Here is a 14729-nt window from a genome sequence, read left to right as displayed (position 1 = left end):
TCCTATTACTTCCATTTCATACAAAAACGCGCACGAATGGCAATACAACGAAAATCCTGAAGTTGCCAGATCGCAGGGTGTAGAAAGTGTTTCTTTTCAATACTGGGCAGACAACACAAACTGTGAAAGCCTGAATCCTCCTTTCTCAATCCCAGAACGTACTTCGATTGACTTAAAGAGCACCTGAATTCCACTAAATACCAAGACAAAATGCCATTTTATGCAAGGATCTAGACCGAATAAAACCACTTCAGCAATGAAATGTCAACAGTGATGAAAAGGTTCACCATAGCAATTGTGGGGCAAAATATAGCTTCGTGCATTTTAACACCTCCCAGGCCAGCCGAGCATATGAAATCTCTTTGTTTTAAAAATGCCTCAGACTCACACGATACCCATTTTCGAATCTGTCTTTGATGTAAGGGTTGAACTCTGAGTCGCTCAGCAGGAGGAGTTCACGAACAGGTGAGATGCGATAAGGTTGCATTTACTTTCCTCTCTTTTGGGATCATTTACCTGCCTAGACAGGTAAGAACACTTTATTGGGTCAACGGTTTCTTTTAGTCTTTTCCACATGAATTTTCTTGCCTCGGATTTTGTCAGTTAAGTAATTTTTCCTTAACTAATGATCTGCCTTGAAATAATGGAGTGTCTCTTCCCCTAGCTTCTGCTTGTTTTGTTTATCCTGCTAAACTGTAAAAGGAATTTTCTTCTCCTTAAAGTGAACATACAGGAAGTAGATTTTAAATGTCTGGTGAATCACTTGTACAAGTGACATTTAACTACACTACATGGTTCCGTGATTCCACTCACACGGGCAACACCCTTTTTCGTTCTGAATTGAATCCTTTATCTCCTCTGGTGTCTACAGGCAAAAGCCCATTTCAAATACAATGATGCATTTGAAAAATGAATCTCGATTAAGCTATTCAAATGAATCGATTTTTCTACCTTTAATTTCACTCTCATGCAAATAAAGAGGTGTGATTGTAAGATACAGGATTAAAGCAGAACGGTTGTCAACAACCAGGACCTTAAGCGTTATTTCCATATCACAATAAATCCAAACGGAATGGGCACCTATAACTATAGACGGTGACAACATATACAGTTCAGAGTCACTCCTTCAAAGAGGAACTATACACAAGTATAAAGGGGACACATTATATGAGAAATTCTCAAAATTATCAGTATTTTGGAATTCACGTGTTATTAATAATGGGTAAATAACTATTACCCGGATCAGGATTCTGGAGAATTGCCAGGAAGTCTGACTGATGAAATCGACACAAATGTCACCAGGGAATTCGGGTGTTTCGCCTCCATCCTCCTCTCCTACCCCCATTTTTGTCGCGCCAGTTGGGTGACTGACTCGCAGATTGTCCAATAATAGAGTAGTCTCCAACATTTAACCTGTTTTCTTGTATTTTCTCTCTCTCTGACACTCCAAACTAAACAGTATGTTTTCCTAATAGAGGAAGCAAAGAATTTGTAGCGCAGATGCACAAGAATTCTTCCCACCAAGCAGTAGTAGGGGTTCCTCGAGTTCTTTATTTTGAATGAAGCAGATAACTTTGCAAGCTGAAGGTTCACCGATAAGTTATTCGCCTACACAGGGCTCGATCCTGCTCACATTGGAGTCGGTGAGAACAGGATCCGGTCCATCAGATTCATGAAGTATCGAGGGGGGAAAGATATAAAAGAAGACATTAGTTTAGAAAACAGTCACTTCTGGTCCCGATCCTGATCGGTGCTGAGCAGCTCCTGAAAGATGTTGAGATCCGCAACAACACCGCTAAGGATCCGGCCCTAACAACTCCGGATTCTTTAATTACTTGATTGTAACAATTTAGTCACGTAACAAAGTTCTTTGTTTTTTTCACAGTCATGGGAGTTATCGCTTTGCACATTGTTGTAGCGATGCTGTACAGCCAGGAATTTGTTTTATCCTATGATTTGTATTGATGTTTAGCATCCATTCTTTTTCTAGATTTAATTCCGGTGTAATTTAGATATCAGAATATATCTGGTTACATCGTCGACATTCCTGCTCTAAAATCGATCAGAGAATATCTGTGTACTAAACCAGCTACAGAGGGGAACAGATCTTTAAAATTAAAACTACAAATAAATAGTGCTGTCCAATCATTACAATTGGACACAAAGACCCTTGGATAATAAGGAAATGTATGTCTTATTTGTTTAAAGCAACATACTTTTTGGTAAATAGTTTACCATCCAATTAAGCTATGTAGTACATACTTTAAGTTAATTTTTGTGAATGCTGCTAGATATATACATGTTATTTGGATAGTTCAAATTGTCAGGATACCCACATTTATATGTGGCCTGGGGTGGATCCTTTTAAATATGGAAACAGGCCTGTTAAAATACTTTGGCTTTTTTTTCACCAGTGTCAAAAATAAGCATTTATTTTGAATGCTGGGTGTAATGTTTATATATAATTTATGGAACTGTAAAAATAAATGTTTATCTTGTATATTGGGTGCCCTGTAACCATTCTCACAAAGCCAATTTTCAAAACACATTGTTTATTTTGAAAGTTAATAGAGTCATAATTGTTGTGTAGTGTGCTGAAGCTCTGGTGGTCTCAGGATATTAGATACAAGGTGGTGAGGTAATATCTTCTATTGACAGCTTCTATTGATGAAAGAGACAAGATTTCAAGCTTACACAAACCTCTTCTTCAAGTCTGAAGAGCTCTGTGTGAGCTGGAGGGCTTCTCTCTTTCACCAAGGGAAGCTGGTCAATAAAAGTATTACCTTACCCACCTTGTTTCTGGAGTTATCATAACATACTAGCAGTAGCTAAGGAGTGAATTTGAGTAAAACATGCACAAATCCCTATGGTTTCCTATTGTGAAATCCAACTCAAACAACAAACATGATCTTTCAGGGTTCAGGTGGGGCTTTCAACAGAGAAGTAAGGAAGCAAAACAATCACTGTTATTGAACTGGACCTTTAGCCCTAACAAAGGACCTATTAAATAGGCAATATATGTGGTTTTCCAGGCAAAATGTTGAAATCCTAGAATTGCAGCAGGTTTACCTATCCTAGAAAAAGGTTGGCTCAACTTTAAAGGCCATAATAAATCAAATAATTCCATACCACTATAGGCACAAGCTGCAGAACTGACGGTGGCTGGCAGTGCATATGCAAATGCTACTAAGTCTAGGTGAAATGGCTCTTCTTGAGGAAGGGTGGGTTTGATAGCTCACATTTTGGGTGATGGGGATTGTGGAAGGTTCTTCCCTCTCACCCCAGGGCTGACCAGAGGATTCATGGGGCCTCGGGCAAAGCAATTTCATGGGCCCCTTCCATAAAAAAAAAGTTGCAATATTATAGAATGCTATATTCTCGTGGGGCCCAGGACCTGGGGCAAATTGCCCCACTTACCCCCCCCCCCCCCCCCGCCCGGGCGGCCCTATCTCACCCCACTCGATAATTCTCCCACCCCACAGGACTGTGTTGGGACCTTTCTTCCTGGGCTGATGGGGCCTATTCTTTAAGTCAGCTGGGAAGACAGATTTAATTCAGCTGTGTGCCTTTAGCTCTCCGTTAGTATTAGAGGGATGTGTGGTAGAGACCAATGGCTGTCATAAATGGTTGTCCTGGAGTGATTTCAGTTTTGAATTCACAGTAATAGAAGGGTTGAATATAACAAAACACAGGGGTGGTTTATTTAAAGTTCCTCCCTGTCTAATGCTACCAGAAATGCTACTCATGCATTTCACAGTTCATAAAACACAAGACTTTCTGCTACAAAAAATTCAGGGCCCTATCACAAATGAGATAAAGATGAATCTCCTTGAGCTGAGTTAGCAATGCTCATGCACTGTAGATTGTGGGGAAGTATGATCACATATGCAGGAGCAGGTGTGACATTTCATCCATCAGAGGAACATCCTCCACCATCACTAGCCTCTGCAGTGGAACATCTGTAGCCCCCTTTGAGCATGCCAGGTGGAGTCCATGGAGTAAAGGACTTTACTGAGGGGAAGTGAATGTCAGTGATATTTCCTTAGAATAGGAGTCCCAATGAGATTCCATGGCATAGTATGCAGAGGCTGGTTTTGCTTAGGGTTCTATCCAGCTCATTATTGCCCCAGTGACTCCAGGGATCTCCAAGTTCTGTGAACCTCCTGAGCACCACAGCCCTGCTAGCTGTTCCCTATTCTGAAGGTTAGTTCTTCCGTGTAGCTGGCTGCATGAAGCAGATTTTGGCTTTACACAGCTTCCCCAAACCAAGGGATGGAGCTTCTTATGATACTCAGGATCTAGGAAATTACATCAGAAAAAGCACTTACCACACTAAGTGCCTTCCGTTACCTCCTCATGCGGCATCAGTTCTTCCTCAGCTAAGAGGCAGTCAGTGAAGAGTCAAGCAGCATAAGACCCTCCCACAGGCCGACAGCTCCAAAAGGGAGCTCTCTTTAAAGCGAGATTCTGGAATTTACCCAGCTTCAGATTTCTTCCTCTTTAAATGATGAGTGAGAGAAAGCACCCAAAACAGTGATGGAGGGAACCCAAATTTCTCATATAGCCCCTAATCGCTGCTGTTGGGAAGGGTTCTATCTCCCCCACACTAGCTGCAGGATTGTGGACAGAATCCTTTCTTATTATCATCTTAGGGTCGGGGCAAGAGGCCCTTTCCCCATCACCTTTTGCAGGATCGCTATCAGGGAGTCGCTCTCATACCAAACCTCAGCCTCTGCAGGCTCACAAACAGAATCTCCATAATTCTTTTTAGTAACTTTGGCCCTGGACTCTCCAACCTCTCTGTAGTGCTGGAGCCACAGCAGATTTAATCCCCTCTATGCATAGGGTTGACCTTTTAATTGCATAGTCTGCATATATGGGGCTTGTTATGTCCCAAAAGACCGAGCATTTCAGCTATGAAGTCAATGAGAACTACACACACATATATATTCAAGGTCAAAATGTGACCCTAAAGGGAGCAGATGAAATGAACTGGGACTGAAGTCTGGAGAATTTGCCAGGATAACACTAAGAAAGTGGAGAGCAGCCAGTAATAAGGTCAACCTTTAAAAACTAAATTAAAAGTTCAGGGCTATATCCAGCAAAGATTTCTGCAGGGGCTTAACTTTAAACTCCTGCATAGTCTCAATGAATCAGTGCACAATTAGAGCCTTAATAGATAAATAGGATGGCATATTACCTAAGTGAAAATGCTTTATTTTTACTTATTGCTTTTGACTTCTATCAAAACAGGAGAGGCTCTGCCCTACTCACTGTAAGGATTACGACTAACTTGTAAAAGTAAATCAGATATTTTCTCTTAGGGTACATAATAATGACACTTACTTAGATTATGAATGGCACAGTTAAAATCTGCTAGATATAAACTTTTGGTTTGTGTTCACTAAAAGTGGTCGTAATGTCTCATTAAAATATTGCTTGAAAATTAAAGGTCATCATCAAATTTGCAACTTCTTAACCAACTCTGCTGCTGTCAAGGATGTGCCAGTGTTTAAAGAATATGTTTAAATTGGCAAACAAATAAAGTAAAGCCTAAACACTTAGGAGGAAGAGATATTTATTTACAAAACTATTTCTATTGGTATCATGTTGGCAAGCACAGATATTGTGGAACCACAGAGGAGCTTATCAAAGAAGAGTGTGAATATTTGTTGTGAGTCAGAGATACGATATAATGATTAGTATCAGAGGGGTAGCCGTATTAGACTGGATCTGTAAAAGCAGCAAAGAATCCTGTGGCACCTTATAGACTAACAGACGTTTTGGAGCATGAGCTTTCGTGGGTGAATACCCACTTCGTCTGATGCATGATTAGAAGAATTACAGTTTTCTAAGTACCATAACTCTCAGAAGGTGATGGTTTGAGCTACTTAAGGTACTGAAACTGTAGACCCTTACTACTTTGTATTGCTATAAGTAATCCCAATAGGAGTTGATCAAACACTCATACACTGACACTGGAAAAGCTACCAACGCCTTATACTTCAATGGAGCTGGAGCAGGCTTTATAGTTAATGGGACAACTCATAATATGTACTACTCTCAAGAGGTAGCATTTACAGGATTGGGCCCTAAATCAGGTAATTTGAATACCACTATGTATTTTTGCCTGCAATATAAAGTGCATTACTTTACAGTCTACCTTCTTGTAATTCATCAATGATTAAAAACTGCAATGTTGTTGCAAGTATACACAAGCAATGACAATAACATTGTTTTCCAAGGATAGTTTGGGGCTTGCTACAATAATGATACAGGCCAAATATTGATTATGAACTTGCAGTTTCCATTAAGGTACCACACAGAAGACATAATTTAGTTCTAAATCAGGCAATTTACAAGTTTATGAGTGAGCACTTTTGCTTGAATTCATGGACTACATATAATGCTATGGTCATAATAAAATCCCATTTCAAGCGATAATGATTTTGAGGCAGAGCAGGTCTCATTGCAGGACAGATGCCCAACTCAGTCCCTTTTTCCAGTACCACAGATACTCCCTTGCACAGCACAAATGGCTTCACTAAAACACTGCAGATGAGGTAGTCCTAAATTATAACTACTTATCTGATCAGTTTCCTAAGGTTAAACTGGATAGTGGTTTGTTTTGGAATTTATTTAGCTAATTACCACACATATGGATTATGGTATTTCAAGAATTAATACTCACTGTATTTATTTATTAATAAGAAGTTGTCTTTGGGATGCTTATGCTTATTTTATTTGTATATGAGAAAACTGAAATATTAAAATAGTTATTGGTTTTTTAAACAGCAAATATAGGATTACAATCTGAGTAATTTTATAACGTTTTTCTAGTTATCTGGGATAGAAGATGTAGAAGAGAAGCACGGTACTAGAAGTTAGGGGAAATGGATTCAATTATTGAGTCTGACAATGACTCTCTTTGTGGCCTTAGGAAAGCCATAATCACTTTGTGCCTCAGTTTTCCAATCTTTAAAATGGGGATAATGTTACTTAGCCTTCTTTGAGATTATGATTGAAAAATATATACAAGTGATAAAGACTTTATTAATTATTATTAGTAATTGGATAGACAGGTGTGTGTCTGTGCCATCTGTGCACAAAGCACAATTTCTTTTCTTTTACTTCAAATATTTTTTTGTCCTCCTAGGAATGTTTCTTTAAAGTGCTTGTGTTAATTAGAAACAAAGGAAAACTGGTTTGCATTTTCTCTCCAGCCAACTGAACACTTTTTAAAAATCACTTTTCTTTTTAAAAGAACAGAGCCTTCCTTGTAATAGTAGTAGCCTGCTAACCTAGAAGGTACAATTTATGAAGTTAGAAAGCTTAGTGATATGGTGAAGTATAATTTAGAAAAATAATAGTGTGTACCCAGGGACTAAACTATACAAGGTTTTCCATATCTAGCTCTATTTATGTGTACTGAGATTCATCTACTGATTAAATCCTTGGACTAGGCAGGCTACTGAGATGAGGGTTAAACTGTTCAACTAAATGGCTTACACTAAAAAAACAACCTCCTCTAGGCTCCAGGTATGACTGGGATGGCTAAGAGAGATTAATAAGTCACACACTAGCACTTGGGGAAAGGGATATCTCCCTCCTAGTGTCCATGTGTATAGGGGACTCTCCATGCACAAAACTGCAATCTAGGGGTAAGGTGGAGGAGTGTCAGCTGCCTCCATGTCCCACATCCCAAAGGCCTTTCATGGGGTGGCAGATCTGTGAGTAGAGTTGAGGTAGAAGGGTGAGGGCTGTCAGGACGTACATCATCCCCCAAGCTCTGCAGGGATGTCTGGGGAAAGAAGGGGGTTCCAGAAGCTGTATTTTCTGGCAGCCAGGGCCTAAGAGCCAGAGCCTCCTGTGCAGATGGCCCTGGGCTTCTGAAAGTTGTATGGGTCTTGAGGGAAAACAGAGAGTTAGGCGGTAAAAACCATTCCCCCTCCTCCCCAGAATCCTGTTCTGTGAGTTTTCTGCAGAAGGGACAATTAGACTCTTACTAAGTCCTGTCTAATTGCCTGATGCTCCCATTAAAATCAATATGAGTTTTGTCATTGATTTAATTGGGAACAGGATCAAGCGTCTTAGTGCCTATTGCAGCCTAACTATTTATAATAAATTACCTCTATCCTATTGCCCAAAATAAAGAATAATCTTAGAGCAGTGAATAAGTCACATCACTTTTTCTAGCTAGCATGTATACCTAATGAGAAAAGGCTCAGTCCTGTTGTCCTCATGCAGGCAAAACTCACTGACTACAGTGGAAGTTCCGCTTGGATTACATGTTTGGGCCCAAATTGGTGCTTTGATATTTTTTTTGAATGAAAATTGTAACAGTGGCTATTGTATACTCTGTCTAGTGTCAACTCATTAGGGCTAGGAAATACAGATCAGTTTCTTACCAGAATATATGTATGTCATACTTTTCCTACAAAAAGCTACTCACAGTTTTTGATGTGATTGTCCTTAGGATGAGTACCATGGAGACAATTCACTGCAATATCTTCAGCAGCTATATTAATCCAAGGCATGGAGAAAACTATTTGCAGCATTATTTACTTCTCCCTGTCTCAGTGAGACTCATCTGTGTTATTGTTTTATATGTTTTTATTTCAACAGACTTGTACTTTTGATAGCCCTTTGTCTTTATTCCCTTTAAAATGAATCAATGGATCAGTTCGGTCACCAGTTGCAGTCATAGCCATAAGATAAATGTCCTGCTCAATACTATTACTAACTTTTCTGGGGTTTCTTCCCATTACACCTCTGACTTTTGCCAGGCTCTTAATCCAGGCATTTGTTCTGCATTTTCTCTTAGCTGTTCCTAGAATCTGTTACATCAACGGTCTCAGCACTATCTGTATCTGCTGCTCAGTGCATTTGGTTAATTTTCATATCTCTGCTCCTTAGGTAAATTCCTTCTCTTCAGCTGAAAGTCAGAAGCTGAAGAATCTTATTTGTCTCATTGTGTCTCAATTTCTAAAGATGCTCCTGACAGCTCTGAATCCCCTACCAGTCATTTCCATTATTTTTTTTTATTCTAGGGCTCATTCTTATTCACTGTTTCATGTCCATGAACATATGTTTTCTTTGATAGAGTTCTTTCAGTGATCATCTTGTTGGGCAGGATAATCTCAGACTGGCAAAGAGCAAAGGTAGCATGGCCACCCTTAAGCAGACGAAGAAAGGCAAGGTGCTCTCAGAAATGAAAGTGAGAGGAAACTAGGGTGACCAAATGTCCCAGTTTTATAGGGACAGTCCTGATTTTGGGGGCTTTTTCTTATATAGGCACTTATAACCCCCCCCGTCCCGATTTTACACTTGCCCTCTGGTCACCCCAGAGGAAACACCTGACCTGATGAAATCACAAGTGACAGCTGAGAGCCGACCGTTCATATTTTTCCTAAACTGCTCACAGTAGGTCAGCTTCTATCCTTGTCATTCCACATGCAGAACTCCCACTGTTATCATTTAGTTGTAACACTACTTGTTTTTTACATCTTGGCATACATTTTCCCATTCCCTGCAAATTTCTCTCTTAACATTTTATTTTAATTGTAGTTTTTTCCTCACTTTTACCTATGTCATATATAAGTGATCCTCCCCAGAACAATCTCCTTTGGATACTCTCAACCAGGCTCAGTGAGCCTATATACAGCTCTTAAATTTAGACTGAGATCTAGTTTTAGACATTGGATTAAATTTGTGTAGACAGAACCTTTTGATACTATTAAAATCACTGGTATAAAAAACAGGCTTAGGAGATTGTCAACATAGGGTTGTCCCCTGCTCCTTCTGCTTTCACCTTCGTAATGGCACTATCTACCTAGAGGATAAGGGACAACCCTAATATAACTGAAACAGAAGACAGAAAATAACAGCCCAATATGTGCATAATATCATGCTGATGACATCCCAACAACCCTCTTTCTTCTGGAGTTAGTCCATGAAATGCAGACACTGTAGTGTCTGGAATTCAAGTAAATCACTAGGTGATAAATTGGCAGTGCTGCCTTTTGGACTAGCCTCTGAGGACAGCCCTACTCACAAAGGAAACTAAATGATATTTGCTATTTAACTTGACATTAGCCCTACAAATGTTTTGCAATGGTCGTTTTCATCTTTCCATCCTAGGTGCCAAGAGTGCTGGCCCCAGCTAGCTTGCATGGCATTGAGGCCAGGTGGAATAAGGGGAAAACATATGCAAAGTAAATCTTGGGCCTTTCTTGCAGCCCAAACGAATACTTTTGAAGGGAATCCCAGTTTTGCTTGAATCAGTCCCGAGAACAGAACAGATACAGGATGGGCAGCATAGAATGCTAATTTTCTTGCAGTGCTCCACCATTGTATCACAATGCTGACCTGGAAGAAGCAATCTCTAAGGTTTTCCCCTCCTTCCTGAAGCTTCCTGATGCAAATACCAACTTCATTCAGTGCCATCTTCCTAAAGCTTCCTGATGCAAATACCTCTTCATGTTCAGTGCCCTCTCTTCCATCCCCTACAGTGACTCCTGCAGAGAAGAACTATCAAAGATAAAGTGAGATGCTGATTTATTATTTACCATTAGGTTAGTCTGGGACTGAGCTGCTTCCGAGAATCCCAACTATATGGCTCAGCTAATGATTCTTACCTCAACGAAGAAAGCAATCTCTATCAATTTTTGCTTGCATTCCTATTGTGCAGAATAGTAGCGTGATGGCTTGAATGATTAACTAGGTTACTGCAACATAAAACAAATAGCTATTTATTAAAGAGTGTATTGGGGAGAAGGGGAAACAAATTACATAGAAAAATTATGGGCTGCAGAGGGCACCCTACACTGATAGACTACTCCATGCTGAAGTCATGCTCCCCAGAGCAAGTGAAAGTTCTTAAAGCTTGAATCACTTACCTTGCTAGTAGAAGGAACCCTTCCAGTGATCCTGTGTATAATGTGACAGGCTCATGTTCTCTGTGCTTTCACATATCCTTTGTTGCCTGAAAAAAATAAAAATCTACCTTCTCGCTTAGTCTAACTTGAACTATTTGGAAGACACACATTTGTTACTCCCTTGAGCTATAGCAACACAAACAGGTAGAAAAGGCTTCTTAAGGCTATACAGTCAGAAGCAGAATAATCTGAAAAGATACTTACTTACCATCAGAATATTGGTTCTGTGCTTTTCACTACCTTTTCACCACTTGGGTCACTAGTTTGAATCTGGTGCAAGTAACTTATCACAAAAGTTCATTATTATCAGACAGTTACTTGGAGACTATGGAGGGGGGATAGCTCAGTGGCTTGAGCCCTGGCCTGCTAAATCCAGGACTGTGAGCTCAATCCTGAGGGGGCCAGTTAGGGATCTGGGGCAAAATCTGTCCGGGGATTGGTTCTGCTTTGAGCAGGGGATTGGATTAGATTAGATGACCTCCTGAGGTCCCTTCCAACTCTGACCTTCTATGATAAGGTGAAATGAAAGCATTGATTTATAGCAACAATCCACAGACATGACTAGATTATGCAAATTTGCTGCAGCCACAAGGCTCCTGGCAAGTTGTAACTGTGGCTCTATGTTACAAAAGTGAGTCACTTGCCTGCTTATATATTGATGCTACAGAGCATCAGGAGGCTAGGGAAAACTGGACTGTGGATCACCTCCCCAGTATTATCTGGTATGTTTAATATCAGGAGATTATTTTAAAGGGAGAAATTAATAAAGGACTATGGAAAAGCAGGTGCAGGGTATACAAGCCAGTGAATTAGCTGAACTTCAGAAATTTGGTGCTTGGAGCAACCCAGTAAGGTAGAAGTGAGTTAATTAGAATCTTTTTAGAGTGCAATGGAATTGCTGCCTCTCAAGGGAGTAGAGAGTACTAAACCCTTCACCTAAATTCAGATTATGGCAAATTATGTGGGGCTTTGCTTTGTATATTTTTCTAATGCATTCGTGATGGCCATCATCTTGGCCGACACTAGAGACTGAGCTCATCTGGAAGTGTAAATCTCTAGAAGTTGGGCTAAAGAGCCCTGTAGCTGGGGCTTTAGCAAACTCAAATCCTCTGTTGATCCAGCACAGGGGGGACCTGTAACACACACTGACCTTCACCTCTGGGTTACCCAGCAACCTGGTTTGTTTTGTACATAAATATTAAAGTGGGCAAGCACTGTGGTACATAGCAAAACCACTAGGTTGGGAGCCTTCCAAATATTTGCACATTAAGTGAAAATAGAAGGAATAAGCATAAAAACTGGAAGGAAAGGGATTCTGCTTTGTATCTGTCAGTTGGGTTTGAGCGTCTCTGAATTAAGTGGATTCATCACCAAGCACCTGATGCCTGTCTCCTGGATGTTGTGAACCAGAAATGTTTCATCTATGATACTTCTAGAAACCACACTTGATGAGGCAGTTTCTTTGGCACTTCTTGTTGGTTTCTTTCCCCTCCCACCTTAAAGCTAAATGCAGTGACAAACCCTCTTAGAGAGTAGAGAATCATTTTCCATCTTGGGAGTAAACATCTTCCTGAAAATAACAAGGCAATTTCTGGGTTTAGATGGACTATCAAAAGAAAATGGAAGGGCATAAGTGTTCAAATTCATTAATCTGTCTCTGTTCTTTCTCTGGGTTCTGTCTTTTGGGTTCTCTTCTGAGAAATATTGCTCTTCTTTCATTCTGAATGATATATAAACCTTGGTGGTGAAGACCATTTAGATCAATGATGGGCCAGCCTCAGAGATACCCAGGTTCAGTTTGGATAAGTATCTAAAAGGTTTGCTGTTGCATGGGGTCTGATTATTTTAAGGAAGGGATCCCCATCCTCCCAAATCAGAAATCTCCAAAAGGATTAGTGTTAACATGGAACTCTCAGATCTTAGCTATCTCAGGTATAGTGGGTACCTGTATGGATAGGTAACTAGGTTATTATCTACAACCACAGGAACAAGGAAGGCTCCATTCACAACTGTTTTTCTCTACTTTTGACTCATGTTAGCACTGCAAAGTGGATAGAGCTTTGGAAGCAGGAGTGGATTTTGTTCTGTCCCACGGGTGCCCAGCCACCTTTTTAGTTAAATTCCAGTGATCAAAACTTTATTTCTGCTGAAGAATGAGCCAGAAAGAGCCAAGTTTGACCTTCAGCTCCAGGCCGAGTTTGCAGGGCTGGCAGTTAGAAAGCGGTATTTGGACTTTATCTGGAAATCTCTGAGAGGTAATAAATATGAAACCCCATGAATGCCATTTTGACAGTCAGTCTCAGAGTAGAAATGTCATGGAGCCAGTGCACAGCATCATCCAACGCGCAACAGAGTTTTCTTTATACAGAGAAGAAAAGAGACTGAAGGAAAATCCAGGATCAGACTGAAGGTTGCTTGCTCTCGTGGCTGGGAGACATCCGACTCTGGTCGCTGCCCCTCAGCCAGCGGGTAACCTCAGGGGACAGTTCCCACAGCTGGATCGCAGCTACAAGGTTTCCCATTGCGTCCCCACGCGGGGCTGGGAGAAACTCCTCACGCAGCCCAGTGTCCAGACCGCTCCGCCTGCCTCGGAAGCCAGTGTCCCCCTTCGTCGGGTGACCCCAATTAGCATAGCAGGGGCCACATTGGGGGCTGGCCTAAGCGGGCGCAGCTGCATCGACTGCTGGAGGAGCTGGACCCGCTCCGCAGTGAGTCCGGCACCGGTGCCCCGCGCTACTCGCTGGATGAAGCCTGGATCTCATCAGCGCGAACTGCTTCGCCTTTTGCATCCCCGCTGAGATCGGCACAGCTACCGCCGGGGAAATGCAGCCGGGGCCGGGTGAGGTTAATGCGGGCAGGGCGGGAACACCCTCCCCTCCGCCCTCCATCGCCCCCGTAAGGCGCTGCGCTGGACCCTCCCCGGCTGCAGGGGGCGCTCTCGGAAAGCAGGCGCCCCGCGGGTCCCACTCTTCTCCCGCCGGGCCGCACGCACCGAGGCCAGCGGGTCTGTTGCTAGGTTCCCGAGCGCGTCCCCCCTCCCCTCCCTGGCCCCGTGTGTGGGCAGAGCCGCCGCCCGGCGGGAAGGGCTGTGGCTGTGGCTCTCCCTGCCCGAGGCACGCAGGCTGTGCCCAGCTGTCTCCCCGGGGGCTGGTGAGAGCTCGGTCTGGGGCCTCACTGGCCCTTCAGCGCCACGGGCTGTCGTTTAGCCTGCGGGCGCGTTATTTTGTGGGGACGTCGGGGTATGGTGGTGTCTTTTGGGGGTGGCTTGGGCCGGGCCGGGGGACATTTGGGGGCTGGGTGCGTGCTTAGGAGGGGTCCCATTTGGGGGACTTGGGTGGTATATTTCATGTTGGGGCGGTCAGGCTGTATCTCTTTGGGGGTAGCTGGTTTCCTTTGGGGTTGTATCTTTTCCAGATACTCTTTTAAAGGGAAGTTTCTTTAGGGGGATCTTTTTCTTTGCTGGGAGAGGGTAGGCTATTTCTGGAGGGGATCATTTATTATTGCAGGTGAAGGCTCCACCTGTTTTTTTGCGTTTAGGACTCTCGTTTTTAGGCCTTCTCTACACCAGATTTCCAGCAGTTGCTGCTAGCAGCGGCAGCAACGGCTGGTGTTGCTGTAGATAAAGTGCTAGTGGCTGGTCAGACATGCTTAACTGCACATACTGTGAGAAGTCCTGTTGAAATGAGTGGAACTATTCGCAGTTCATAAAGTTAAGCATATGCACAAGTCTTTGCAGGATTGGAGTCTATGTTTGTATATAACATATATAAGCACATTTCTGTTTTGCTTTAC

The 14729-nt window shown here is 42.1% G+C and overlaps 1 protein-coding gene across 9 annotated transcripts in view; it reads left to right on the top strand.

The window, feature by feature from the left end:
- TTC6 (tetratricopeptide repeat domain 6) overlaps positions 1-14729 on the top strand; it is a 154058-nt gene continuing 139329 nt past the window's right edge. For 4 of the 9 annotated variants that reach the window (XM_030559232.1, XM_030559230.1, XM_030559231.1 and 1 more), the window contains exon 1: positions 13999-14087. The gene's annotated coding sequence lies outside the window, so the exon portion shown is untranslated. The other 5 variants (XM_030559234.1, XM_030559233.1, XM_030559228.1 and 2 more) reach the window with 4 other exon arrangements.

The sequence above is a fragment of the Gopherus evgoodei genome, chromosome 4 (genome assembly GCF_007399415.2).
Source record: "Gopherus evgoodei ecotype Sinaloan lineage chromosome 4, rGopEvg1_v1.p, whole genome shotgun sequence".
In the NCBI taxonomy this organism is placed as follows: Eukaryota; Metazoa; Chordata; order Testudines; family Testudinidae; genus Gopherus; species Gopherus evgoodei.
This window is presented reverse-complemented; position numbering and strand designations above follow the sequence as displayed.